The sequence below is a fragment of the Euprymna scolopes genome, chromosome 22 (assembly GCF_053919585.1).
Source record: "Euprymna scolopes isolate OS-2025 chromosome 22, ASM5391958v1, whole genome shotgun sequence".
Taxonomy (NCBI): Eukaryota; Metazoa; Mollusca; class Cephalopoda; order Sepiida; family Sepiolidae; genus Euprymna; species Euprymna scolopes.
In genome coordinates, this window is record NC_136503.1 from 11,761,871 (window position 1) to 11,787,804 (window position 25,934).

Here is a 25,934-nt window from a genome sequence, read left to right on the forward strand (position 1 = left end):
TATGAATTAATAATAAAAAGAAATTTATTGTACACATTTTAAAAAAATATGACCTTTCAGATAATGACTTGATTTGATGAATTTTAAAAAAACATTTTTTTGAAGTATTCCTTGTACATTTAAAAATATGAGCGAGAGTGATTTAAAGATATTTTTTTCAAGAAAATCATACAAAAAAATAATACAATTAATAAAATTAAAGTGAACAAAAATTAAAAAAAATTTTTTTTTTTAAACTTGATCGTTCATATATCACGTATGGAAGACATTATTTCCATTGCTGAAGACAAGCTCCTCTGTCTTCTTCGTTTTCGTTCTCTTTCTGCCCTTCACAAAAGAATTCTCCGGATGACAGACTTTCAGATAAAACATTCCTGGCCAGAGCATTGCAAGGCTTTGTCGAGGGTCTGCCTTCGTACAAGCCAGCAACATGAAGAACACCTGCAGATAAGGTAAGAGTAGGAGGAGCAACCAAATAGAGAGGGGAATGTCCGTCAAGTGGGAGAAAACCTGTGGCCACACCATCGCTTTAACCGTGTGTGCATCATTTTTATTGGCCATTGTCGCAGATTTCTTTTGCTTCTGTTGCTGCTCCACCAGAAAAAACGGCCGCGGATGAAATTGAGTATAGTGGTCGATGGCATACTTGTTGTACGTGTCATTAATTTCAAATATGTAAAAAAATAAACCGCAGGTGGCAGCCAGATAAGCGATGATCGCAAGCCAGGCAATTCTTTGACGAAATTTCATCCTCTGAGCAACTAAGCAGCACCATACTTTCAGACCAGCAGTTGGAACTGAGTGAGGGGGAGAAAAAAAAACAAAAAACATTTTAAAAACAAACATGAAAAACCAACAAAATTTCTATTTTTATAAGTAGACACAGAATAACAGGATGTTGTAAATGAAATAAATACATGAATTTAAATTACACTGTTAGGAATTTATTTAAAAAAAAAAAAAGAATTAAAATTTAATATATTTACACATTTAAATGTAACGACTTTTATTCTATAAATAGATGAGTACGCGTGCACAAGTTATCCGGAAATAGAAATCTCCTTCCGCTCTAGAAAGACACAGCAATATGCCAGTCGACAAAAAAAAAAAAAAAAAAAAAAAAAAAACGTATGCCGAACCATTATGTCAAACAGACGTTAAGTATTTTAAAATTCATCCTAACAAATGTATTTCATGTTACCTTGTTTAAACTTGTTTTTCTTGTTTTATTTATGTATATGTATTTATTTGTCTCTACTTTTTCCTGTCTTGAAAAACTTTTAAGATGAGATTTGTCCTCCCCCCCTCCCTTCGCGACTACTATTGAAACAGGCAAAACACCGCTAACTCAGCTTACATTGAAGTAAACTAGCGATAAAAAACAAAAATGCCGGGAATTATTTTCTCTATTACAGTAGATAAAGTTAGGACTTTATTTAAGTAATATACTTAATATATATACTATTACTGTAAGTTTGCTTATATTGAAAATGCTTGCTTCCTGGCTAGCCAATCAAACCATCTAATATAGTTAGTCTTATTTTGAATTATATTCGAAATATAATACACAGTGACATTAGCAAAGAAAAAGTCACCTATGAAAACGAACCTCCCAAATTAAAACCTTGAATAATTATCTAAACTCACATGTAAATTAATATTAAGCCGACTTCACAAATTGATAAAAGTTCATTATTGGATTTTAATTATAAGATGAAGCTCCAATGATTCAAACTCGAGATAGATAATGCCAAAAACATCCACCCATTAATATGGGAGGGGAGATTATCATCAAAAGTGTCCTCAATTGATAATTTAGCACCGGACTTTACAAAGTAGATATTAATAAGTCCCTTGTACCCATTCCCCCTCCTCCCCGTTTATTTTTTTTTATTTTATTTTATTTTTTTAATGGAGTAGATAATACAGTGGATGTGTTATCGGCAGCTCCAGTAACTCTCGCTTCTCCTTTTTTTTTCCCTCAGTCCTCACTCAAATGAGTGATTTTTCTGACAAAGGGTGAAGAAAAATCCGCTTTAAAGGTCGGTAGTACTTGGTGAACAGTAGTCTGAGATGTCGGAAATTTTTCTGTCTCTATGTCAATCCTTGTGGTCATGTCACTAGTAAGGGTGCTGGAGGTAAACGTTTTGTCTGGGCTGACCTTATCCGCCTAATAGTCAGGGACCCGAACCTTGGATTAACCACTAAGGAGGCTGTCCTATCAGCAGGCGCAAAGTACTGGAACTGCTGTATTGCCATTTGGTGAATGGATTCTGGACCATGCAGTAGTCTCTGGTGGGGCCTCTCGATGCCATACTAGTTACGGCTTTTCCTTTTCATGTGCTACAAAAATAAAAAAAGATTTGCTGTCTTTTTCTCTCTTACTTTCCCTCTCTATCCTGCTCTAACCAAGTATGCCGACCTGTTCCACAAATCCCAAAACCTCAACATGAAATATCTCCAGAAAAAAAAAAAAAAAAAAAAAAAAATCGAATAAACCTAGAACCCCATCTTCCAACATAGACCCCTACTACCAGGTCTCCTTCTCCAACATCAGGGGTCTACGTTCCAACCTTCCAGAGATTGAAACCCAATTACAGGAGATGAAACCGGACATATTCTTTCTAAGCGAAACTGGAATAGGGCCGACCACTTCCCTAGATGAGTTCATAATTAATGGATACTCTAACTTAACAGCTAAATCTGACCCCCAAGATCGCCATGGGCATGGAATATGTGTCTACATTAAAGATGGCTTCCCGTGTGGCAGGGATATCTCTAGACCAGATCCTAATTTACCCTATATGTGCTTTTGCTTACACCGCTGCATTTATATTTGCCCTCTATCGGCCCCATAACAGCGGAGTTACTATCTTTAAGAGTATATCTGAGAAAATAGACCAGATTCTGTCTGCACATCCCTCGGCTAACATCCACATCTGTGGTGACTTTAACGCCCATAACGTGGTATGGCTGACCCATTCAAATAAGACAGATGATGAGGGGAGGGGGTTGTCATGATTTTGCCATTGCTTATGACCTCACTCAGATTGTTCGCGAACCCACACGTGTGCCCGATACTACAGGTCAATATGCAAGCCTCCTAGACCTTTTTCTCTCAACTTCCCCTGAGCTATGTTCATGTTCCGTTCATTCTCCTCTAGGATCCTCTGACCACTCCGTCGTATCAGTTAAGATAAAAATGAAATGTAATAAGTCCCCAGACGTACCCCTCCAACGTACTGTATACGGATATTCTATGGCTGACTGGGATAGCTTCCGTACATTCATATCTGATCTACCTCTGCATTCCATCTTTAAAAAGGATGTGTCCTCTATAATATCAGATCTGATCGAATGGTTAATTGTAGGCATAGACCAATTCATACCATCTAAAAAATTCCAACAAAAACCTAACAGCCAGTCATGGTTCTCCCCAGAATGTGCTGCTGCTATCGCGCACAGAAATCACTTTTTCCATAACTACCAACGTAATAGATGCACTGAGACTAAAGCTGCTTTCAGGAATGCCAGCAACCACTGTAAAAGAGTAATAAAAAATGCAAGAGAGCTATATGCCCAGTCTGTTAAATCCAAGGTAGCTGATCAGCGGCTTGGTTCCCACCAGTTTTGGCAAATAACAATAGGATCCTGAACAGAAGTGTGTGTTCTATTCCAACCATTATCAATGGACCAGAGGTCATCTCGTCAGCATCAGACAAGGCCAAACTAATTCTACCCTATGCGACGAAGGCCATCAACTCCCCATATTTCCTCCTATAACACAGAACACGCTAGGTAACATACAAATATCTGTGCATGAAGGTCGCCAAGCTAATCAAGAACCTTGATTCCAGTAAAGCAACAGGCCCTGACGGCATCTCCATTATAGTGTGAAAAAAGCTTCAACCATAACTTGCTCCCATACTTACGAAACTGTTTATGCGTTGCCTTAAGGACAAGTGCTTTCTAACTCCCTGGAAAACCTCATCAGTTTGCCCTGTATTTAAGAATTCAGGTGATAAATCATCTCCCTCTCAATACAGACCAATAAGTCTCCTGTGTGTTATGAGTAAGTTGCTGGAATCCATATTAAATAGTGAAATAGTCAACCACCTCAGCAGAAATAACCTTCTTAGTGACACACAATATGGTTTCCGTTCTGCAAGATCTACCGCAGACGTGCTAACGGTTATATCTCACAGGATTAGTGAATCTCTTGACAAAGGCTTCCTTTCTAGGGCAATTGCTCTTGACATATCAAAGGCCTAAATTCGATATGATGTATTTGGTGATGATACAAAGTTTTTTTTTTAGTAGGTTAGGAAATGCAGTGTTTACGATATGTCATTCTCCCCTAAATTCAACAAGTTTTAACAATTTAATGACAACTATTTAATGAAACCATTTACTGGCACTTAAGGCATGTGTTCACATTATTATGGTATATTACAGTTCGTGCAATGCATGCGTTTATGTTATTATGGTATGTGATGGCATAAATCATGTCTAAAAACAGTAACTGGAATCTACAGCATCTACGGAATGTCTGATTAGCAATATTTGCGTTTGTTGCATGTAAGTGTGCAGCGCATTGGTTCTATATATGAAAATTGGATAGACCACTCTTGTGTAAATGCATGTCTTATCACTCGCAGATGCCGAGAAACAATTTATAATATGTCTTACAAAACAAAAAGCACTAAAAAGGAATTTATCTGTGCAAGAAAGAGCCATGAGATGGATCATTTAATTTGTCTAGAATCTAGTCGACATATACACAGGTAATACCTAAAATGACACAATTTTTGGTTTTAAAATGCACATCGACTTATACACAAGTATATACAGTAACTACAGAGCATATACAAATAAATGGCAAAAGGTCTATATTCCAAATTACAAGATAGTGCCCATCTTACTGTTTATTCCTTTAAGCATGTTAAATTGTTCAATTCATAGCACAGCATCATTCATGTACCTATTATTTTTTAATTTATTCGGCCCTACACTCATCAGAAGAATTGGAACTCATCAACTTTAAAAGAAAATAAAAGAATATGGGCATGATTACAAAAATCCGAAAATCGGAAGAGAAGTTACAATTGTGTTTTCTTATTAGTTACGCCATCTTTCAATTTTTCTTTATTTTCTTTGAAGTCAGTGGCAGCCATGATCAGTATCAATCTCTATTTGACTTGTGAACTGAAATCATCTGTTCACAACCTTTTGCCAATGGAGTTGACCTGCTGAACTTTTGCCAAAAGCAAAATAATTGTAAGAAGAGTACGGAGTTATCAGAAGCAAAACAAAATCATTTAGGTTTTAATAAAAATGAAAACACAAAAGTGTCAAACATTGAAAGGTGCGCTGGATCAACCTGATCAGAGCATAAAACGCAAAGTTTGACACAGGATCTTGGGAGCGGTCAAAGAAATTGAAGCCCAGATCATTATTAAGGCACTAAGCATTGGCTGCTCTAGAATAACCAACCACACAAGTCCAAAGGATGGGTGTTTCCCCTTGCCCTCCTCCGTGGTTGTGGCGTTAACCCATTGGTCGACAGTCTTGATTGGCTAACCAACCAGAAAGCACATTTGCCAAAAATTGGGCCTATAAAGAGGAGGACACCAAATTGAGAAAGAATTGGTTCATTTCATTACCCGTTGACCGAAAAGCAAGCCTCTTGCCAACAACTCTGCCGCCACCGTACTTGCCATTTTTGACTATTAAGGACTATTCTCCTCTTATCTCCAGTATTTGACTTTATTTTAACCAAGTTTTTTTCTCCACATATTATTGTAACATTAACGTATTTCAATAAATCTTGTTATTGTTGTCGATTCGCTGTTTTCCATTTTTCTTTTGGAGTTGCTAAATCTGTTGGGTAACCCCAACTACAAGCATTAAAAATTGTTTTGGCCGAATCACCTCAGGCCTTCTTTATGAAACTATTCTGACACAACGTGGGGCACGATGGAAGGTTTGAATGGCTGAAACCCCATGTGGTAGTCACAAAACCCCAACTACCCCAGTATTGTGACAGAACGAGGACCACACGTCCACTGGCTGCCTGTGATGGACAGTGATCACTGGCAGTTAGTGTTGTTTGGAGGTGGTTGTTTGCATTTGCTTGTGTTTACTGGTGGACACTGGCTGCCTTTCCAACTATCAGTGTCTGTTCATGGCGTTCACTGTCAACCATGACCAGCCTCCATTGAACTGCTTTCAAATGAAATTATTTTTCTTCAATGGGGAGCACTGGCAGTCATTGGCATTTTTAGGTGTTTACTTGGGTTTGGTCATTGTCGTCATTATTGATCATGACAAGTGTCAAGCCACATTTGACTACTTTGAAATATAATGGCCGGTCTTCAATAATTGTGCACTGCCATTCATGATATAGTAGTGTCATCCAGTGGCAGGCACTGCTGGACACTGGCAGTCAAGACAGTGACAGACATTGAATTTCAGGTGATTACTCTCACTATTGGTCAATCGGTGGGACTGTCAGACAATGGTGGGCACTGCTACTTTGAACCAATTGTTGCCATTTTAAGTGGTAACTGGGGTCTTGATATGAATAATTAACTTAAATATATCGATTTATGTAATGGAAAATGGAGTAACTTTATTTTAGTATGAATGGTGCATTGGTTTCTGGGTGTTTTTGTTTATGAAAACATTCTAACAAACGCCGATGTATTGTCTAATGATTAAGATCTTGTGTTAAAATGAGTTCATTCCTACAACTTTTGTTGGACTTTGAGATGGAGGGAATATTTAGTATAGTTTTACATATTTGTAAAAAAGAGTAGGTTTTATCAATTTAAGGAAATTTTTCAGTTATTTTAGGGCGAAAACCAGTTTTCTTGGGGGTCACTAGTACTAGTTTCATAACTAGTAATTCAAACTTGGATTATTAAGGGAATTGTAAGTATTTACAAGAAATAGGAGATCATTTTAGCCACGTTCGGGACAAATCAGGATTTTCTTGAAACCTCTTTGACAGTTACCCTTGTTCATAACAATGTAAAATTCTCAGAAAAAAAAAAATTAATTTTAAGAAAATCTTCAAAATGGGATAATGGACAAAAAAAATCTTATATTATCATTAAAAAAAAAATCAAGTTGAACATGGTCTAAAATTTAGATATAAAAACAAAACAAAACTTTGAAACATTAGGTCTCTGGGAAGGGAGGGAATAGAGCTTATCTTGAGAAAAAAAAAAAATCAATTTTTTTTTTAAAGTTAAATGATTTCAGTGAAAATTTTCTGAAAAACTAATGAACCAATTTTAGAAAATCTAAAAAAAAAACAATGGAATAACTGAGAGCGGCAAAAAAAAAAAATCCTTCTAAATAGTTTCTCAAACAATTTGAAAGGGTTTTTTTTGTTAGTGTTAATTACTCCATTATTCTCCTTCAGATTTTCTATCGTCTAGAAATTTAATAGTTATTTTTATTCAAATTAAAAAAAAAAAAATGTGATACCATTTTGTTTGTAGGTAATGACAGTTGTTTTTAATGTTTTTTTTTTAGATAGACTTTTCTTGAAACGCTTATCAAACACTTTATATTTTGTGGAAATGTTCAATCCAGGCAGTAGTTTTATTTTTGATTTATTTTGATCCCCAAATCACCAGAGTCTACGTCATTATTATGTCTTTTCCCTCTGTTGAGTGAGGTACTATTTTGGTCTTGTGCAATTCTAGGAAATCTACACTCCTAGGCTAATCACCTGAAGCATCCTTATTGGGGAATGCCGACATGCTACCCAGGCATTTTTTACAGGCCAGAGTGCTCTTCCTCTAGAGTACTCGCTCTTTAATTTCACTTTTGAACCTTGGTGTCACATCATCTCGCCATGAGAAAGAGATAAACAACGGATCGTACAATCAAAAAAGGTATCAACCACAAGAATTGATTCTTAGTTTCACAAAGTATTTGCTTTTATTAATAAAAATATTAAAAAAAATAAGAATCTGTGTTTGGTCAGATATAGGCTGCCAAACTACTCGACAGTAATGCACTAAATTTGGCCAGGCTGAGAAGTCAAAATCTAATAATGAAAACTAACACATAGGGTCCAAAACTATTGGTCAGAATTCCAAATTTGATATGACAAATCTAATAATTATTAAATAATCTACCAAAAATACTGGTTAAAATTGCACCTAGTTTGTTATGAAAAATAATTATAATTAGTTGGACCTGTAGGAATTCCATAGCGGCATCTTTCCTGAGCATTCTGTGGATGTTCAAAGGGAATGGAGACCCTGCAGTATTGTAGCCCTTTTGTTAAAACTGTAAAAGCGTTTTTCTAAGTAATCTGGTTAATGTAGTGTCAGAATATATCTGGTTATTACAGTTTATGTCCAATATCCTTATAGGAGTCTGTGACATGTTTCTCATTGTATGGACACTTGGCACGAACATAAACTCCATGATATCATTATACCATATTTAGACAAAACAGATACTACCCTTGGATGTTAGTGACAAAACCAAGAAGGTATATTTTACTTTCACATATAGCTCAAAAGCGACATCATTTAAAAAAATTTTTTTTTTTTTTTTTTTTTTTTTTTTTGGTGATCGGGAGATCCTATTTATTAAAAAGGAGGATAGAAGGTGATAACATGCTACAAACATTAAATTAGCGTATCTATATACTAATTTAATGTTCGTCTTATAGTATGTTATTACTGTCTATCTTCCTTTTTAATAAATAGGATCTCCCGATCAAATAATTTATAATCTGGGATTTGTGACACACGTATGTATGTATGTTAAAGGTACTATGGTATTAATATTTATAGATGCTTTAATAAAACACTACCTTTTGCAGACAAAAAAAAAATGAAAAAAAAGGTACGTTATTGTCAAAATGAACCAAAGTTCTAAGTGTTTGATTATTGGAATATCTATCCACAAAATTGGCTGCGTTTGTGAAAAAAAAAAAAATATATATATATATATATATAAATAAATAAATAAATAAAAATTATCTAATCAAATATTGTGTGTGCATGTGTGAATACAAGTAAGACATTTGTAAAAGTTTCAAAATCCTATGCTCATTTTTTTTTAATGGAAATTGCTGCGGACATGGCATGAAGCCACTTGATGTAAAGAGATATAGATAAAAAATAAAAAAATAAATACTATTTCAAAGTCAAAAACTATCAACAATAAGTGTTAGATGGATAGATTCGGACCCAGAAAACAGCAATTCTTCCTTCTTTGTCAGAAACATCACTTATGAAATATGAGGACTACAGGATAAAATAAGGGAAACAACATTTATGAGGCTGACGAAAGTAAACCCAAGATCCACTCTGTCTCTCTTTAATCTCTTTTATAAGTATAGGATTTTGAAGCATAAAACAAAATTTGAAAGTATTTATGTGATTGAAATTTTAATTAATTTTTGATTTTTAAATAAGATTTCTTCATTGAATTGCCTTTATAAAAATGTAAAAAATTTTTTCAAAGAAATTGAGACAAAATTCATCAGGGCTAATGAGAAAAAAAAAAAAAAAAAAAAAAAAAAAAAAAAAGCTCCCGGAAAACACTGAGTAGGTCCAGTTATTAAAAAACAGGGTGGATAGATGGGGGTCACTTTCTTTTATGTGAATATAAATTAGAACTATCAGTGTCCTACCTTAACTTTCCAAAGCATTTTCTTTTTCCCACTTTCATCCCCCCAAAACAGTCTATTGATCAGTTCTATAGTGATTTATGGGTAAAAAAATTGTATTTTCCTTTCCAGTTCTACTGAAACGTGATCAAAACTGACCAATGGCAACACACACAGATTGTCATGTGATTAAAAATAAAAAAATAAAACCGTTTTCTTTTTTAAATCATGGTGACAAAGCAGAATTGATTTTTATAGGACGGGCAAATGTGATCTCTTGTTGCACAACACAAAAAAAAAATGTCTATTTTATTGATTATTTGGATTACTGGTGGAACAATAAAATTGTAGCTCTAGAAAAGACAACATGATTCCATTCCGTTTGATGAAAACCGACTTCTTTTTTCTGTTGCAGATCATCTACTAGTTGATCAGTTCTGTACAAATCCTAAGAGCGATAGGAGCCTTTTATCATGTCTGAATGCTGTACAACTCATGCTCTCTACTGATCCAATTTATGACAACAGGACCATTGCTAGCGCCCTCAAAATGCAAATCCGGATGATTTGAGGGTACAACAACAAAATTTCCGGCCACGGTTATGGTCTTTGGTGCGGCTTCAAGTAAGGGTCACATCATGCCATCTCACATCTTTGAAGTTGGCTTGAAAGTCAACACCAAAATGTACCTGGATGTGCTGAAGAGTGTGATGATCCCCTGATGCAATCAGGTGGCCATTGCCAGACCTTGAATGTAGAAGCAAGACTCGGTGCTGGCTCACAAGTCCAAAGAGACCCAGGCTTGGCTTCAGAAGGAGTGCTACGACTGTACCCTTCTTTCACTACCCCCCACCTTCTCCACTGATCTGAACCCGCTGGACTACTTCGTTTAGTTATATGGTGAGAACATCAACATGATCTCCAACAAACACCAAAACCAGCTTGATCGCCGCTATTCGCCGAGCTCTCACTGGCGCTTGTGAAAAAGGCATGCTCCTAGTTCCAGACCCGTATCAAGGTGGTGATTGAGGCTGAAGGCGACTACATTAAATAGATGTCAACTCTACTACATAATCAAGTTACCTGAATTGATTTTTTCAGTAAAAATTTTAAGATAAAGCTGAGTGTTGTTTTCTTTAGGGCAACAAATTTATCGTTCCAATCTGTATTCTCATCTTGTTTATTTGCATAGTGTTTCAGCAATGTAACCTCAGATCTTCCTCAGATGCATCTTCTCAAACTTTACAACTTTTCAACTGACAACTAATGAATTCCACATCGTACTTGGCCTTTTGGCTAGGAACAAAGTGTAGTATCTGTTCTGATACTCCACGTTTTCTGTCTTCAGTCAGTGGAAGAGAAATCCTTCATGATTGAGATAATTTTTTTTTTTTTTTCCTATCCAAAGTGCTTCTTTTAAGAGAGCTGGATTTCCTCACATTAAAAACCGACCTTGTGTCTAACTCTGCCCTTCTGGGGAGGCAAGCAAATAGGAACTCTCAGTGCATTTATCAATATAGTCAGTTTCTAGTTTTTTTATTTATTTATTTTTTTTTTAACAATTTAATCCTTTTGAATGAAAGAATAAAATATTCGTAACTAGAGGGGGGGGACATAGTTCCTAGTTGATCCTAATAGATCAACAATATGTGTGTGTATACACACACACACACACACACACTAGCAGGGAGACCCCATCTGCTCAGTATTAAATGAGGATCAATGATTGTTTCACACTTCCAATGCCATCAAAATCACCCATTTTTTAATCAAATCAATTGGTTGCCTGCTTTAGTCAGGGACCCATCACAGTGCATCAGGAGGAAACTTCATATGCCTCCCCACAGTGACAGTCCACAATACATTGTAGTCTACATTGCACTGTAGAGAACCTACTGTTGATTTAATAAAATTATTTTATATAATGGCTTGAATTAAAATTTAAAATGAAAAAGTCAAGTATCATGGTTCAATTGTGCTTTAAACAGAAACATTCATTTTAAATACAGCTATGTCTTATTAAAAAACCTACTGTTGCTTTTATACACCAACTTTTTTGCTTGTGCCGTGATAAAACTTATAGAATGCATTTGTGATGTTAGGCTGTATGAGGATGTTAACTGTTTATTTTTTTACTTGGAGTAGTTATCGATTTTTGACACTTATTGGAGGCATTCTGATACGAAACCCAAGAACACTACCAGACAAAATGTACATGTGTGTGAAATTTTTTAAAATCAGTCCAGCTGTTTCAGAAATCATAGGGAACAAACTCACACACTGACACATATACAAAGTGCCTTATACATAATTTTTTTAATAGAAATCGATCCATACAATGTAATGTAATGTGTTGTTAGAAAGAGCGAGTCCAAATCCTTCAACATCTAAAATAAGGCAGGTTTTGCTTGTTCAATTCGTCTCTCCAGAGCTGGTCTTGTTAGTCATTAGAGAAGACACGATAATCTGTTGATGTAATTTTTTTTTTTTACACTCATGTTCACCCCTTACAAAGCATATCGCCACTTGGATGTAAGGGGCTACTATTTGGGGCCATGTCTAGGAAAGATTAGCAAGATGTTTATGTTACGTTTAAACTTCTGCATATCAGCACAGCCAGGGAAGCAGGCAGAAGGAAGGGAATACCAAAGTTTAGCTGTTCGAGGGAAAAAACTATTAGAATAGAAAGCTTTCTGGCATTTAGGAACAACAACAGTGAAGGGATGCGATCTTATCACTAAACGGGTTTGTCGAGGATATGTACGTTCAAAGGAATACAAGTGCAAGAAGTTCATCAGAACACATTTCATTAAAATTTTTGTAAAATAGGCACGGTGATGCAACATTGCAGTGATGAGACAGGGGCTGGAGCTTAGTTGATAAAGTGGGAAATGAACTAATAAGAATAAAAAATGTTTATCACAAAGACAGTGAATGCCTATTGATCTTAAGTTTTGGAAAAAAAAAAAAAAAAAAAGGTTACAGATAGGGGAAAACAGTGGGCAGGAAAAGAGTTCCACAAGCCTGCAGTTCTTGGAAAAAAGCTACTGGAATAGAAATCTGTATTACAGTGAAATATCAAAAGAGCAAATTGATGAAGAGCACTAAACCAACAAGTCAAACGAGCTGGAACAAAAGAAGCAGGGAATGAATCAGACATGCCGTAATCGTATTTATAGAAAAAAAAGATTGAGACTATGAGAGAGATAAAATGATCTGAAGACTATTAGAGAGAAGAGGAATAGCAGACTTGCCATTATTAGCAACACTATTGTAGATTCTCTAAAAATCATGGGAGCCAAGCTTTTGAAATAAGATAGTCATAAATTCTTGGCGAATAGCTTTGGAAATTGCTAGCTCTTAGAAGCCTCAGAACCATCTCGATGATACTAATTAGAATAGTAATTATGATGGGCAATGGCAGAAGCACAAACCAATGAAAACCAGAGAGGAGGATGAAATTTGGATTGAAACCTACGATGAGAAATTCAGGTGTTAATTCCAACAAGAAGCCAGTCAGTGACCTCCTTAGCAGAATCAGTCAGAGACATACCAAAGATAGGTTCTAATGAAACGACACATAGGAAGCTGCAAAGCCCATCCCAATCAGTATTCCAGTAGTTAAATATAATGTTCTACTAGTATTTTGTTTAATTTTCGATTTTTGGGCGATTATCAAGAGTTCTCATGCAATGCTTATAGCAGCCATGTTATTTCTATTCATAATGAACAGAGTAAACGCAGTTTCTTTTGAAAAAAAAAAAAAAAAAAAAATGTTAGACGCACAGAAAAAACTTATCCAGGTAGGTAGAAGAGTAATTTATTTTGCCTTTGATACCATTTCGTGAATATTCGTTTTTGTCACCCTTTTTTGTTTTGTTGTCCCTTGTTCTTTCATTCCAAATAATGGTGCTTATACACTTATTGTGCCGCACTGTTATTTAAATAGTATTGATAGCATTTTCAACTTAAATTCATGCTTCACGGTATCTTTTTTTTTTTTTTTATTAAATTGTTAGGTTAAAGTACAGAATATTTACAAAACACCCTCCTCATGTAAAAAATGGCTTTCTAAATAACGTTATTATTTCAGCATGGTACAATAAATACATAAGTGCTCAAATAATCTATAATATAAATCTCACCTGTTTGTTTAAATATATGTATGTTCGCAATGTATATGTAATATATATGTATGTATGTTTATATGTCTCGCAAAAACTTTTGACAGAGGTGACGGACTTTCACGAGATCGGTATCATTTTGAAGCTTGATCTTTGGACGACAAATATTGAAAAATTGGCCAAAAACATTAATACTTTCACCCTCAACTGGTCACTTTTCTCTAGGGAGGAGTCGCTTTTTTGCCGATATTTTCGAAAGACATTGCCTCTTTTCGATTGTCTAGCCTTAATTTGAACCTACGTTACTTCCAGTTTGGCGATGGGCGCAGCAGCTAACGAGTCACTTTTTTTTTTTCACTTTATTTTCCTCCTTCGCGGTATGGGTTTGAGCCTGCATACTACATTTTTTTTTTTTTGCGCTTGCAATTTTTTTTTTTTTTTGCTCAACCAACTTTCTTACACCCACCTCCACTTTCTTTTCCACCTTCGCATCATGGGTTCGAGCCTGCCTACTACAACTTTTTTTTTTCTCAACCCACACTTACAAACACCCAGGCTAGTCTATATATAGAAAAACAAAATGTGTGTGACCATTTCGTGTATGTCTCGCAAAGGCTTTTCTCGCACACGCTCCTCGGGAGGGGGTTACGATCGCTTAGAACTGTTTATATACCCCCTAGATAATAATATCTACGATTTGGGAACGCGCGTAACGTCTAGATTTACTTACAGCGACTTTTACAAAATTATTGCTATTTTAGCTTCTCACGTGTTGATTCGGCTTTTTCGTATAAAAAGCGAAACTAATTCAGAAGCTAACAAGCTGTTCTCGGCATCGTGCCGGGAATGTCCACAAGCAATCAGCTTTGATCAATGTGGTGCTAAACTCCTTATATCAAACAATTGCTAATCCCCTTTCATTTCCCCCCACCCCCACCATCATCTTGGGGAAGCTTTCGCTTCCCCGCATTGAAACAAAGTAAACAAACCCCAAAAAGCTGTCCCCGCATTAAATAAAATACTGCTACGTCATCACGTAACGCTCCCGCGATGACCTCATTTAGCGTCTATTTGTCAATCAAACCTCTTTCACTCACTTTATAAGCCTTATTTTAACACTAATCAATTCCTCTTACTCTTGGCCAAGACGGTTAAGTGGTTGGCGTTTGTTTCACCTCCGCGTCAAGGCTTTCGGGTTCAATCCCGCCTCAAACTATTTTTTTTTTTTCTTTTACATCTTTAAACACTCGGGCAAAGTATTTTTTTTTTTTTTTTTTTTACTTCGCTTATTCTTTAGTTTACCCCCCCCTCCTATACACACAGGGTTTTTTTGGGGGGGGGTCCGATTTTTTTTAACATCGTTTCAGGGTTATTTCACCCTCAACTGGGCAGTTTTCTACAAGAACGAGTCGATTTTTTGCAAGCCATTTTTGCAAATCATCGTATCGGTTGGATTGACTTTGCCTAAGTTTAACGTTCCGAATTTCCGGTTGCAAGTAGCGGTAAGACATCAGATTTTTTTTCACTTTCTTTTCCACCTTCGCGTCACGGGTTCAAGCTGGCCTGCCTACTATCACTTTTTTTTCTTTTGCTCAACACACACTTCCAAACACCCGGGCAACGCCGGGAACCTAGGCTAGTAAAAAATAAGAGAGAAAACTGAAAAGGATATTTTGAATCGAAACGAAATTTACTTACAATTACGACAAAACCTATTGCTTTAATTAGAGTAAAAAAATCATTTGTAAATGTTAAAAAAATAAAGGTACTTGTGTGAAATACGAGCCAGGCATTTTTTTTTTTTTTTTTAGGATTTTCAAGTTAAATTTTTACGGTATTGTTTATTAAAGTGTGAAAGTACAAACTAGTTACAACATGTTAGTAGGTTTCAAAATAAACATGGGTAAAACCAGAAAAACAAGTGGCTCGAAGTTCGCAGTAAAGAATGTCCGATAAAAAATCGCATAAAATAAAGTTATTGTTTGACAGTTTTGAATTTGTTCTCGGAGTCCGCAGCAAAATGCCAGTTAAAAAATTATTTTATTTTATTTTTAAAAGAAAAGAAAAAAAAGTTACCACGCTGAAATATTAACGTTATTATTTAGAAAGCCACTCTTAACATGGAAGGTGATAATGTTTTGTAATCATTCTGTACTAAAACTTGAAAATACTAATTTTTTTTTAATTGCACGGTAACATAAATGCATAAGCACCTATATTTTTTGGTACTTGTACAGTTTAATCAAGACATTAAAAAATGAAAATATCGACAAAAAAAAAAAAAAAAAGAAGTTATATTGTACGTATCCGTTATGGAACGAAATTCTCCGAAAAAAAAAAAAAAAAATTTCACTTAATTTCATCATCGAAAAAAAAAAAAAAAATTGTTATGATACCGAGGAAAAGGTTCGATTTTTAGGAAGAAAAGCTAGTAATAAAGATGGGGAGGGAGTATCGGCGCTTTACATGAAGTTATCTCCCCCGTGGCGTGTTCAACAAATTTCATAATGGCTGACTTCAACACGCCTTTAAGAACATGTTTTTCCGCTGTAAAAAAAAAAAAAAAATAAATAAATAAAAAATACTCAATCAAATTAAATGAAATTTTTTTTTCGAAGATCTTCAGTCCAAAACGGATACGTACAATATAACCTTTTTTCGATATTTTCATTTTTTAATATCTTGATTAATCTGTACAAGTATCTATTTTTATACTAAAAACAAATTCAAAACAGTGGAAACACTAACATTTTATTATTTTATACAAAAAATAATTATTACGCGAATTTTTTTTTTTTTTTTTTTACCCGACACTGTTTACTGCGAACTTCGAGTCGCACATTCTTCTGCATCACCATAAAAATATATTACTTCATGAAATATTCATTAAAGAAAAATAAAATAACGTTTTATCTGATACTGTTTGCTGAAGACTTCGAGTCACCTGTTCTGCTTCGTCGCCTAAAAAAACGTTATTTCAGCACAGTCCGTATTCTGCATAAGTACCAAAATAATAATTTAACGCACTTCACTTACTATAATTATCCCCATTCATTGTCATCAGCTTCGTTAGGTTAGAGCCGCAAACGGACATCAGAGGGCGGATGGGGGTGAAAACATTTTGGTAATTCAACCCCGTCAACTTAAGTTCAAAAATCAAAGGTCGTGGTTTTTATTTATCATAACTAAATCGACAAAAGATTACACAACTAATGATTTTGACGATTACTTCGGGAATTTATCTGACGTGGAGAAGAACAAAATATAGGTAACTAGCAGGGTGACACAAAGTTGCCTGGGATTGAATAATGATCAACGAATGTTTCACACACCCATATTTCGATCAAATTCATTGATTGCCTGTTTTAGTTGAGGACCCATCGCGATGCTTTGGGAAGAAGCTTTACATTTTTTCTCGCAGTGACTTAATTCACAATACATTGCAGTCTACATTGCACTGTAGAGAACCTACTGTTGATTTTATAAAATTATTTTATATATAATGGCTTGAATTTGTTTAAGATGAGAAATTCAAGTATTATGGTTCAATTAGGCTTTAATATTGATTTCGAACGCGCCCCTGTCATATCAAAGAACCTACTGCTGCTTTTTATTTTTTACGTTAAGCCTTTTGGCTTATGTGGGAAGAAAACTTCTCAAATGCACTTGTGATATTGGGTTGTCTAAGGTATTAACTTTGGTCAAAATAGCGTTCCTTTATTTCAATGGATTATTCCGATTATCAATACTTATCAAAGACATTTCCGATACAAAACCTATCTAAGAACACTGCCAGGCACATAAAGTATCCTTGTGTGAAATTTCATAAAAATCAACCCAGTCGTTTTCTAATCTATAGGGAACGAACTCACACAAAGTTCATTTTGTAGGTACGGGCAAAAATGGACGAATAAAATAGGTGAACCTAGCTTTGAAAGCCGATTTTCATAATTTTTTTGTAGGTTTCCGGCTACTTTTTCATTGTATTTGAAAGATTAAGGACTAAACTTAATTTCCAAAAAAAAAAAAAAAAAAAAATTTGTACACGTGAAAAAAATAAAGTTATGAAAAACGTTTTCATGGCGAGCTAACTAATTCAGCTAAATTTTGAAGTTAAATAAATTCATTGTAAAAATCTTCTAAAATATAAATATTAGTTTTCTGGGTCTATTTCAAATATAATTAGTAAAATAAAGTCCTAAGATATTGAATTAAATAATTTTTTTTAAAAAGACACCTTTTTTGTACAAAAAATAGTTTCATTATCTCCCAAACAGAGGGATTCTGCCGTTCACAAAAGCGCAACAAACGGTAGTTTTGTCAATCTGAGACAGTCGAAAAGCTGTCTGAGAATGACGTCATGTAATTAAACGGAGGGGGGGGGGTACTGGTTTTTTTTTCCAGACGTGCATCTGCACATTTCTATCCTGAATATTTTTATTATTTTTTAATTTAATTATTTTTCTATGTTCCTGTTTTTAAATTAATTTTTTTTAATTATTGGCTAATTATTATATAAAAATTATGTTACACCGAAATTTTCACATTCATTCAAGCAAGAAAAATATTAAAATCTTACATATAAAAAATTATACGAAACCTCTAATTAAAAAAAAAAAAAATTTTTTGCTATTATAATTTTTTGTGAAAATTTTAAACAATGCTTAATTCAATGATAATATCGGTAGTTCGAGAAATTCATTTTACTTCGAGTTATATCGAATTCATTAATACAGACTTTACGGGGTTTTTTTTTTATCGTAATGTTCCTGTAAAAAATATATATTTTTTAATTGTTATATTTTACGATGCTTTATTTTCATAAAAAAGCAAAAATAAATTCAATCATTTTTTTTATTACTGAAAATCATAACTTTAGTTAAGGTATTTTTTGTTTAAACAAAATACATTTCCACTAAGATTTTAAAAAAATAATCAATTTATTATATTCTGTGATCAATAGATACTGAAAATTTAATTAAAATTGGTTAATTTCCTGATTTTTGGTGAATTTTTAAGTAAAAGAGAGGGATCAAAATGTGCATTCATTTTGCACGTACCTAATACACGGTAACAGTAGAGATAGAGATTGTGTAGATTAGTGAGGTTTTAAAGCAATGTTTTTCAGGTGAAAACATTACATACTTAAGTGTCATGTTGAAATTAGTATAAATTCCAAGAATTTATAAAAATGATCAAAAAAAAAAAAAAAATCATCCACAATTATATTCTGATATTTTGTGTTTAAGAATGGCAGACCCTTAACTAAAATCAAGGGAGATAACTCATTTTGTCATACAGAATTTGTCGCACAACTCTTCCATATCAAAACATCCAATAAAATTCAATACTTCGATAAATTCTATTTTTACTTGTATTTTTCTACCGGAACATTTTTTTAGTAATTTTTGGAATTTATATTAATTTCGACATGACAAGTAAGTACGTGGGCAAAAATCATTTATTGCGTAGCCATTAAACATTTTTGGTACTAATGGAGAGAATGATCCGCGCTATTTTTTAAATCGTATTTCCAAGTTTAATGATATGTTTTTTTATTCAATTGTAAGGTTAAAGTACAGAATAGGTACAAAACACGCTCCACTCCCCATGTTAAGAATGGCTTTTGAAATAATAACATTACTATTTCAGCAGGGATCACTCTCTGCATGAGTACCACATTTTTTTTTTTTATTATCATTATAACTTGAGGAATCCTTTCAAGTAAAAATCTATTGAGAAATATACATTTTTAGTGAGAAATAACACACTTTAAATATCTACACATGGCGGAGTTGGAGTTGTACAACCATACCATCACACCCATGCGTAATTCTTATACTGAGAGGTTTCTTTTAATTTTTTCACTGGATTATTATTGATTCGACACTAATTAACTAGAATGGCAGAAACACTAGAGGAAGACCTCCAATCTGTGGTGGAATGGGGACAAAAGTGGTTGGTCGCGTTCAATGCTGCCAAGACTAAACTAGTTTCATTCAATAATTACAAGAAACCCTCTCTACCACCTATAGCAATGGCCAACGACTCTTTATCTGAGAGTACATCTTTCAAACTCCTTGGCCTAACGTTCACAGGAAACATGAGTTGGAACAATTACATTGAAGGCATTGCCAGGGCCGCTGCAAGAAAGGTAGGCTCTCTCTACCGTGCTAGAAAACTACTAACACCCGAAAGTATCCTGTACCTCTATAAGGCCACCATTCGCCCATGTATGGAGTATTGCTGTCACATCTGGGCTGGTGCATCTGCTACTAGTCTCTCGCTCCTTGACAAGGTTCAAAAGAGAGTCGCAAACCTGATAGGCCCTGAACTGGCATCTAAGCTTCAGCCTCTGTCCCATCGACGAAGTGTTGCATCCCTCTGCCTTTTCTACAAGTATTTTAGTGGTGAATGCTCTGACGAACTGCAATCACTTGTGCCCCCACGACGTGAGCACCCTCGACAAACCCGACAGGCTGCTAAATCCCACCCCCACACTGTAGAGATCGCTAGATGTAAAAGATCTTTTTGCTCTAATAATTTCTTCCCCAGAACCGCGCTAGACTCTGGAATTCCATTCCAGGTCCCTGCTTCCCTAGCAGTATCAGAATTTTTGTAGGAATTTTTGACACCCCTAACACGAAACTGCGAATACAATATAAAAATCTCGTAATTTCTCTGTTAAAAGTGGGTTATTTATTTTCTTTATGGATTATACTTCCAAAATAAACTATTACAGTTGTTTTAAAAGTAATAAAAATATTTTTATTTTTTTTTTAAACAGTAATGAATTTTCCGAACTCAATATTTTTAAATTTTTAAACTCAATATTTTTAAATTTTAAAATTTTAAAAATCTATCAAAATTTTTCTATTGATTCTATTTTTACGATATTTTCAGGGTCAATGTGAAATTTTATGTTCTTTCCAATAAACCGAATATAATATTTTAGACAAACGTTTTTTTTTTTTTTATTCACGGTTCCCCCCCCCCCCAGTGTCTATTACAAAGAAAATACTTAATTTAGTCTCGGATAAGTACATAATTATTTACTCACAAATTGAAGAGAAAAGGTCAATACATAATATATTCAAATTTAAAAAAAAACGGACATCGTGTTCTTGTAGAATTTTACCTGTAAAGTTTGAAGTTTAAAACCTTTTTTTAAACCACGTTATTTGTTTTTTCTTTTTTCTTTTTTTTTTTTTTAATGGAACCTTGGTCCTTGCTCCTTTAATTGAAAAAAAAATTAGGGCTTGAATTACATTTTTCGAGGAGTTATAAGCTTGGAAAGACAGGGGGTCGAATAATTCACGCCTCCAATTTTGTAAATGTCTAAAAATAATTAATTTCGACTCGGATAAGTACATAATTATTTACTCACAAATTGAAGAGAAAAGGTCAATACATAATATATTCAAATTTTAAAAAAAACGGACATCGTGTTCTCGTCGAATTTTACCTGTAAAGTCCGAAGTTTAAAACCTTTTTAAAAAAAAAACACGTTTTTTTTTTTTTTTTTTTTTTTTTTTTAATGAAATCTTGGTCCTTGCTCCTTTAATTGAAAAAAAAAATTAGGGCTTGAATTGCATTTTTCGAGGAGTTATAAGCTTGGAAAGATGGGGTGGAATTATTCGCTATTTTCACAAAAAATTCTGATACTGCTACTGCTTCCCCAACAGTACTGACGTGCAGAAGTTCAAGTGTAACGTGAACCGACATCTTGCTGCCCAAATCCCTACATAGTACCCCAGTAGTTGTTGCCCCTGATAGTAGCCCCCTACACCAAAGTGGCAATTTGCCTTGTTTGGGGTGAAAATGTAATAATAAAAAAAATAATAAAAATTTCGACATTTGAAAGAGGTGCTCACTTTTTAGCTACGTTATGGTAAATCGGTCACCCATTTTTTTTTTTTTTTTTCTTTTTTTTCCCCCTAAATACAGAAGTGTCTTCGGGAGATATGAAATGGTCCCATGTTGACGAAGCGGGAGGGGTACGATATGAAAATAAACTAATGAATGACTAACACGTTTTCGGACTTACGGCTTCTTGATGTAAAAAGCGAAATACCGTGATCCGAAATGGAAAACGCAACTAGGTACTGTTTTCTAAAATAATAAAAAATGAGGGTTGTTTTACACGAGTATGTGACATTTATTGGGTGGGTTACATTGTTATTTTGTGAATAAATTAAAATATTGATTGTCATTCATTTTCTCATTTACGCTCGATTTCTTTGTCATGTGTTCAATTAGAAACATATTGCACCGGAACGAAATTACAATTTCCGTTCCATTTTGGTGACGCCCCCAAAACATCATGGGCTTCTCTACAAATAGATTTTTTTTTTGTCATATATAATTATATTAACAACTTTAATCGTGGTAGCAGGTGAAAAGTTGGTGCCATCTTGTTTAAATCAAGACGCAAAAATACCTCCCATTTGAATTCTCTATTGTGTCTCACGATCGATCGCTTTCATCAAATTCTATTTTTTATTTTCTTTAATAAATAATTTTCTACCTTATCGATTTTCGTAATTTAATACGAGGAATATGTAGATACCATTGTTTTCATGTGAAATTCAGTTTTACGATTTCCGAAATTTCGTCCCAATAGTGTAGAAGCGCTAAATAAATAAACTCCAACAAACGCGAAAGCCTAAACACGTGCCATTATGAGAGAGAGAAAAATGGAGGGGGTTCATTGGAGGTGAACAACGGGTTTTCAGCGTTTGAAAAAAATAAAAGACAGAAAGAAAAATTAGATTACCATTAATTACAAAACAACCAACAACTCCTAATCAACAATTTTAAACGATGATTATATAGATCAACATGCATGGCTAGGCTGCCCATATTAACTCCTTAAACGTAGTTAGAGTTTGTATTACTATACACATAGATTCGAAAAAGTGGTCAAAAAACAAATATATAATAAATAAATGTTATCAAAGGCAAGATAAGTTACTTTTCTACCTAACTGGATATGTTTTTAGCATTTTTATTTGATGTAACTTTACCGATGTATTGGAAAGTTAAAAATGGCGCCCGGCCGCCCGAATGATGCGGTAAGTTTGAGAAAAGGAGTTAAAAATAAAAAACCTAGGCAAAATACTGTTAAAAACCCACCGAATATATGTCAGCCTATATTGATCGAGTTTCTAACAGTATTTTGTCTAGTTTTTTTTTTTTTTTTTTTTTAATGAATCACCTTTAAACGCCGCTATTCCGAGTTCGTGGCCGTAAACCGCAAACCGCCACCAGTGGTGGTGGTGGACTGGTGGATCCACTGGATTGTTTCTCTTATACCAAAGGGTTATAAATAATATCTTAAGTGTAATTTAGACGGTTTCAACCAGTTATAATTGATTGCACGTTTAAAATAGTTTGGTCAATTTTTAAGACGTGGCCCAACCTCCCCATGTTAATAACAGTTTTCGGTATAACCCTCCTTCCAGCCTCCCCATGTTAAGAACGACTTTCGATGTAGGGGGGATTATTCCGAAAACCGTTCTTAACTTGGGGAAGTCTGGGTGCTTATAATATGCTGAGGCAGTGAGGCAGAGGCACTGAGGCGAGGCAGTAGGCACGTCATAAAAATTGACCATATTTATTTTAATCGATATTGTTATTGAATCATTTTTTGTAATTAAATAAAAATTCAAATAATGGCATATTGTGAGTTCAGAATAGCGGTATCAACGTAAGAATTTAATATCGCGACAAATAAACTGTCGGTGTTTTCTACGTCGGAAACCAGAGTTTCATTTTGTGTTGTCGCTTTTCGGGTGTTACTGAATTTATATAAATAACGCAAAAAAAATATGGTAGAACAATACCAACCTATTTTAATTTTTAAAAAGGGTTTCAACACTTCATCCAAGGTCTCTGTTCTGCAGCCAATTCCATTCTAAATGGAATCCTTTGTTATTTTATAATTTTATTTCATTAACATGATCCGGTTGTAGTTGTTGCCGGAAGAAAATAACAAACATGAAACGTTCTTTCAACCTCCCTTACAAGGGTGAGACAAGGGAGATAACTGACATAGCTTACCTTCCACTACAAAGGTAAAATAAATTTAATCACGCGTGCAGTGTTTTTTTTATTATTATTTATTTTATTTGGTTTTATTTTAAACTCATGTTCACCCCTTACAAAGCGTATCGCCACTTGGACGTATTTGGAGTCATATCTAGGAAAGATTAACAAGATATTTGTTTATGTTACATTTAAACATCTGCATATCAGGGAAGCAAGCAGCAGGAAGGGAATTCCAAAGTCTAGCTATTTGAAGGAAGAAACTATTGCGGGACAGGATATAATAATACCCTAACTCGCTACAAGAAAATAATGAAACGAATGGAATTGAAGGAAACAAAAACTCAATTGATGGATAAGATAAACGTGTCGTTTATTTACTGTTGAAAGAATGAATGTTTTAGATATAACATGTGTTCATGTCCGCGCGGGTGTAACCATCGTTTGTTGCGAGATTGGTATTATAGAAGGAAAAAGGAAATGTGTTTTCCTCTCACGTTCGGGTCACTATCGTTTGTTCGCGCGTGGGAAGAGAAGTGAGTGATGTAGTGGAAATTGGAATGATAGTCCAGCGTGTAGACACAGAAAAAGATAGAGGGTTGACGTCAGTTAGCAGTCAGCTACGCGAAGGTGTTCTCAGGGACCAGTAGTAGAAAGAGTGAGAAGGTGTACATACGGTCTGTTAGCTCGTGCACCATACATAGTTGCAGGGGATGTGACGTGCGCGAGCGTGCACCTCCCTTTCGGGAGGCGGCTGGTTAGCCCAACATCTCAGTTCGAGAGCTGGTCCTAAAAGAAAGAAGCCGGTTATTGCTCTTTGGTTTATACTTGTTTCCGGTGGTCTTTGCACATGTGTAGATTTCCATTGAAAGGAAGTGACGTCGTCCATCTGTGTGTGTACGTGTGCGAGTGTGTGAGTACATGTGTGTATGTTAGCGTGTGTGTATATACACGTGAATGTGAGTGTATGTATGCGAACGTGAATATATGTACGTGTGTGGACGTGGGCGCGTATGTTTGTGTGCGCGTATGTATGCGACAAGTAATATAACTTGAAATGTGAACGCGTGTTTTTGTGTGAGACTTGAAAAAGGCTCGCGCAAAACTATTAGAATAGGAAGCTTTCTGGCATTTAGGGACATCAACAGTGAGATCTTAATGCTAAGTGGGTTTGTCGGGGATATTTACGTTGAGGGGGTGCGCAAGCCTTTTCTAGTCTCACACAGGAACACGCGTTCACATTTCAAGCTATATTACTTGTCATATACATACGCGCACACAAACATATGCACCCACGTCCACACACATACATATATTCACGTTCGTGTACATACACTCACATTCACGTGTATATACATACATGCTAATGTACACACATGTACTCACATACACGCACGCATGGACAACGTCACTTCCCCTTTCAAAGGAAATCCACACATGTGCAAAAGACACACCGGAAACACCTATAAAAGGAAGAGACAAGCTGTTTCCAACCTTTTCTTTTCAGACCAGCCTCCTAGTTGGTCAGTCTACGGACCGACCGCGTGCCTCACACCACTTGCTACTATGTGGGACAAAAAGCTATCAGACTGTACGTACACTTTGTACGCTTGCCTTCTCCATGAACTGGATTGACATTTTTCACTCTTTCTCTCTCTATCTACTACTTGTGCCAGAGAACACCACCGCATAGCTGACGGGTAACATGGCGCACAGTTTAACTGATGTCAACCCTCTATCTTTTTCTGTATCTACACGCTGGACTATCGTTCCCATTTTCCACTACATCACTCACTTCTTTTCCCACGTGCGAACAAACGATAGTGACCCGAATGTGAGATGAAAACACATTTCCTTTTTCCTTCTATAATACTAATCCCGCAACAAACAATGGTTACACCCGCGTGGACATGAACACGTGTTGTATCTAAAACATTCATTCTTTCAACAGTAAATAAATGACACGTTGATCTCATCCATCAATTGAGTTTTTGTTTCCTTCAATTCAATTCGTTTCATTATTTTCTTGTAGCGAGTTACGGTATTATTATACCCTGGTCTGCAACAGGGGTACAAGTGCAACGAGTTCATCAGAACACATTCCATTAAAATATTTGTAAA

General features: G+C 35.0%; 1 long non-coding RNA gene across 1 annotated transcript; it reads right to left on the reverse strand.

The window, feature by feature from the left end:
- Positions 1 to 23,788, reverse strand: LOC145243894 (uncharacterized). The gene is made up of 2 exons (XR_013862971.1): positions 23,616 to 23,788; positions 1 to 797 (listed from the first exon to the last, which is right to left on the reverse strand). It is a non-coding gene; the product is annotated as an uncharacterized LOC145243894 (long non-coding RNA).
- Positions 23,789 to 25,934: the final 2,146 nt, after the last annotated feature.